Genomic DNA, 5,000 nt, shown 5'->3' with positions numbered 1-5,000 from the left:
TCAAAGCTATGAGGGAAGTGTACTCACATCATAGACGGATGTTTATGATCCTGCTTGCTTGCTTGCTTTTCAACCGTCGACCATAATCCTCCTTCTTGAACATAAATCTCTGGCGACTTTCACTTCACCTTTGAGAGAGTAAGACATTTCAGTCTCTACTCTGCTTTTTAAATAACATACTAGCTTAGCTACAAATCAACTTCAACATATTCTAAGATAATTTACCTTCTTTCTTGGTCCCCGGAGACTTCTCTTCTTCTCTTTCTCTGTGCTGTTTTGTATCGATCGATCACCTGTATGTGAAACAATCACACGCGCGCACGTTACCAGTTGTATCATTGGCGCGCGCGTTTTTCAATAACCTGTGGACCGCACTAGATACAATAATTACTACTAAACCGGGGACTAGCGCGAACGCAGGTCCCCACTACCAGAAATTATACGCTCGAGTTACCCACATTTGGGGTAATCGCAAGGGTCAACCCAATCGAAGTGCAATGAGAGGGCCTCACCTTGAGAGGACTGCCTCCTTGATCACAGTGCCTCCCGCGTCAGGTAAGTATGAAAAGCTAGGACCAACGGCCGGCAGCGGAAAAACTGCTTTCCTCTTAGGGCCCTTGTGGTAACTGCGCAAGTCCAGACGGCCACAGGACTCCAGTTATGTGACCGACGGCTCGCCTAAATAGAAGCCTGACGCGGGGGACACCAGTGAGCCACAGGGAACCCAGATGTTGAAAAAACAAGCACAGGAAAAAAATATAGAAATATATGTCTCTTATTAATTGAATATTTCTTCCCCAAGGGGAAGTGGGCCGCACTCGGAGGTAGTGCTATACCGAGGCAACCCGTGGCTGGGACGAGGCAAGCCTCCTTTCCACAGCCCAATTCCAAAAATCAGTTTAATATATGAGCTGCTCAATGAGCAGCGTATCAGATATTAAGCTGATAAGAACAGATTTTTGTATTTTGAAAGTTTATTGCAAAACTATGTACAGTATTTACAGTATTTACAGGAGATCAACAATTGCTACAAACTAAAGAAAAACTAAGGAAAAAACTAAGGAAATTACATCAATGATCATATCGCAAAAATTAAAACTTAAATACTAAATTATCATCCTGATGGAAATCGCAAAGTGCCGGATGGCACCACAAAGAGCGGAACTTGCTAGGAGAGAATCTAAACCGATCAGCTCTAATTCTATTCTTAATGTCAGTAATAATATACTTAATTATTGCCCTAGAATCCTCTCGACCATTATGAAAAACAGCTTTGTTCCTAAAGCGCCAAACACCATACAAAATCGACTTGATTAAAAACAGAAGCAAACGTCGTGATTTATCATTAGGAAAAGGCAATTGAAAAAAGAAAATGGAGGCACCGCAAAGGGGGAAGGGTTGCGATAAAAGAGAGGACAACAAGGGGAGGAAAAAGAACCACACAGCATTGACTCGGGGACATGCGCGAAAACAGTGATCGATAGATTCTGTTTGCGAACATGTCGCACACGAAGGGTTATCAATGTACCCCCAGTTCCGTAGAGACTCACGGACCTTAACTGCTCTCAAAGTGATGAGCCATGAAAGATCACTTTTATAATTTTCAGTGAAAGAATCTCTTATGGAGGACCAATGGCGAGAAAGACTAAAAGAACTACTTAGTAAAGGGGACCAAAACCTGGGGAGGACCGGGAGGGAACAGTGACGCTTAATTATCTCCTTATAGATAGACTTGGAGTCAAATGTAAAAGACCCAGGGAAACTGCAAGACTTAAGAAGATCAATCATGCGCGAATAAAACTTGGATGGCGAAGCCGCGCTAGGTGTACGAATATCCCGCAAGGTGGACCACTCGGGGCGAAGGGACGACAAACGCGAGCCGCAGAAATACCGAACGAGATAAAAACACTTAAAACTAGGATCCGATAGAGATTTAACGAAGGAAGATAAGCGCAACGCCTGTCCTTTACACCAAAAGTCTATTAAACCAAGGCCCCCCTGATCCGGAGAGCACACGATTGATCTTCGAGCAACAGGTTCTAATTTAGCGCCCCATAAAAAAGGCCAGATCAAGCTATTATACCTGTCAAGCGCCCATCTCGGGGGAACTAAAACACGCGACAAGTACAAAAGCTTGCTCAAACCTAAAACATTAAGAATTAACACTTTACCAACAAACGACAATGACCTCGATTTCCACAGAGACAGACAGTTATCAAGCTTAGACAGGCGCGGTTCCCAGTTGTCTCTCTCAACTGGGACCGTACCAAAAACAACACCCAAAATTTTCATTTTGTTAACCCACTTGAGGCCAAGAGGCTGGTCAACGCGGTCTTTCCAAGACCCCAGCCACATGGCCTCCGTCTTCGAAAGATTCAATTTAGCCCCGGTACCACGCTCATATAACTGAATCTCCCTAAAAAGATTATGAAGAGACACAACGTCCTTAACCAAGGACGTTGTGTCATCGGCATACTGACCAACTTTGAACTGCAAGCCCTGAGCACCCGGGAGTAAAAAACCTTCAATATCATTACAGGCTCTAATCTTGCATGCAAGAACCTCAACACACAAGATATAGAGCATTGGTGAAAGGGAGTCACCCTGCCTAACACCACGCGCAATCGGTATCATATCAGAAAGGAAGCCGTTTACAATCACTCGCATATTAGCGCCATTATACAGGGTGTGAATACAATTTAAAAAGGAAGGACCGAAACCTAGATGTCTTAAGAGATTTAGAAGAAAAGTTCGATTGACACGATCGAAAGCTTTCTCCTGATCTAGGCTGACGAGAATACCCGTCTCGCCAGTTCGCTCAATGTGATCTAAAACGTCGCGCAACAAAAACAAGTTGGAAGCAATAGATCTCCCAGGAACAGAGCAAGTCTGGTCCGGGTCAACAATGGAATCTAGAACCTTAGAAAGTCGCAAGGAGATAGCCTTCGAACAAATCTTATAATCGACATTTAGAAGAGATATTGGACGCCAGTTTTTCAAATTCCTCCGGTCGTCCTTCTTATAAACTAATCGAGTGATGCTAGTTTTCATAGAGTCACAAAGCTCAGACTCGCGCAGGCCTTCATTAAAAACCTCAACTAAGAGTGGGCCGAGGCGCGACCAGAAAGTTAAATAAAATTCTACCGACAAACCATCAGGGCCGGGGGCCTTGTTGCGATTGGACAAGCCAACAGCCTCAGTAGCTTCGTCCAGCAACAAAGCCCCCTCGCAAACATCACGATCATGATCCGACAAACGGCGCGAAACGAACGAGAACAAATGATTTTGTGTTTCTAAATCAACAGACTCCTCAGCAAAGAGAGAGGAATAGAAAATTTCATGAGCTTTTACTATCTCAGGTAGAGTAGACACCTCAACACCATCAGAATTAAGGACAGAGGAGACGAAACTCTTCTCAAACTTTTGAGAAGCTAACTTAAGGAAAAACTTAGTAGGGGCTTCGCCCTCTTCTAGCCATTTTGCTCGACTTCTAATTTTTGCACCCATATACTCCTCTGTCATTAAGACTTTAAGGGAGCTCTCTAAGTCCGCAATTTCAGACTTAACAGAAGGATCACCCGACACTAGACGATGTTTCAAAGCAATCAAGCGGTTAGTTAACGAGACTCTCTCGTCAGAGAGGTCTCTACGCTTTTGCTTTGAAAAGGCAATAGATTCAACTTTAATATCTTTCTTAAGGGATTCCCAAAAGGAACCAGAGGAAGAAAAGGTATGTTTAAACAATAAAAAACGATCAATAAGAGCACGAATCTTCTCGCAATAGGACTCGTCCTCTAAGAGAGAATTATTTAATTTCCACACTCCAGGGCCATACTTAGAAGAAGCTTCGAGAACTAAGTCAATAAAAACAAACTCGTGATCCGAGAAAACACAAGGGGAAATAACACACGACTTAACTGATGAAAGGAGGGACCTTGCAACAAGAAAAGTGTCTAAACGACTAGCAACTGAAGAATCTGAATTAAACCAAGTAAACTGGCGGGTTCTGGGATGCGAAGCTCGCCACGCATCCCTTAACAGAAAACACGATTTAAGGTCAGACAAGTCAGAACTAATAGAGACGGTGCCCCCAAACTTATCTGAGGAACCGTCATAACAGTTGAAATCACCACCAACTATCAGCGAGGAGTGTGGAAAGAAGTACAAATGGACCGACTGGTAGAAGACTCGTCTATCAGCCGGTACAGTTGGAGCATACACATTAACTAAATTAATAGACTGGGAATCAATTTTAAGTAATACACTAAGGACCCGACCCTCAGTATCCTTTTTCCAAACAGAGAGATTATCTTGTAAACTACTTGAAAGCAAAATGGCCACGCCACCCCTCCTCCCGACAGCCGGGGACCAAAAACTGGGGCCCCGCCACCGGGAAGATAGGGAATTAATGACCCGTCTATCAGAAACCATCGTTTCCTGGATAAAACAGAAATCTAGATTCTCTTGACCAAAACAACGAACAACAGACGAAAACTTTTCATCACTCAAACCGCGAACGTTAATCGTTAGACCTTTGAAAATGGAAAAAGTTTACTCAGGCGGGTCCTTACCTCTATTAGATCTCACTCCTGGCGGGTTGGGCCTGGTTGCCTTGCGCACAGGAGCAAAAGAATGGGAAGCTGATGCCTTTCGGGTCAGGTTCTTCCTCCGCTGACCCTTCTTCCGGGAAACACGTTTCCAAGCCGTCGCCAGCTGCTGGACCTCTAAGGGGGGGACAGAATCCCCCATATCATCATCATCACTATTCTCATCGGGTTGAGCCAGATCCAAAGCGGGACCATCGGAGGGAGACGGCAAGACAACTTGAGCGAGGGCGCTGTCAGAGACAGATGGCATCAGCTCGGGAGATGCAGGAGGCATAGCGACCTCAGCGAGGGCACTGTCAGAAATAGAAGGCACTGGATCCTCAGGTACGGAAGGCATCTGGCCAAGAACACTATCCGAGACCGAGGGAATAACAGACGCGGAAGACGGATCAG

At 44.7% G+C, this 5,000-nt stretch overlaps 2 non-coding genes across 2 annotated transcripts; both read right to left on the bottom strand.

Moving 5' to 3' along the window:
* Positions 1-399: 399 nt before the first annotated feature.
* LOC140939684 (U1 spliceosomal RNA) lies at positions 400-563 on the bottom strand. The gene has a single exon (XR_012166014.1). It is a non-coding gene; the product is annotated as a U1 spliceosomal RNA (small nuclear RNA).
* Positions 564-802: 239 nt separating this feature from the next.
* On the bottom strand, positions 803-989 carry LOC140939437 (U2 spliceosomal RNA). The gene has a single exon (XR_012165787.1). It is a non-coding gene; the product is annotated as a U2 spliceosomal RNA (small nuclear RNA).
* Between the last annotated feature and the right edge of the window lie 4,011 nt (positions 990-5,000).

This window comes from Porites lutea, chromosome 5 (assembly GCF_958299795.1).
Source record: "Porites lutea chromosome 5, jaPorLute2.1, whole genome shotgun sequence".
Classification (NCBI taxonomy): Eukaryota; Metazoa; Cnidaria; class Anthozoa; order Scleractinia; family Poritidae; genus Porites; species Porites lutea.
Note: the sequence above shows the minus strand (reverse complement) of the source record. Positions and strands in the feature narration are given on the sequence as shown.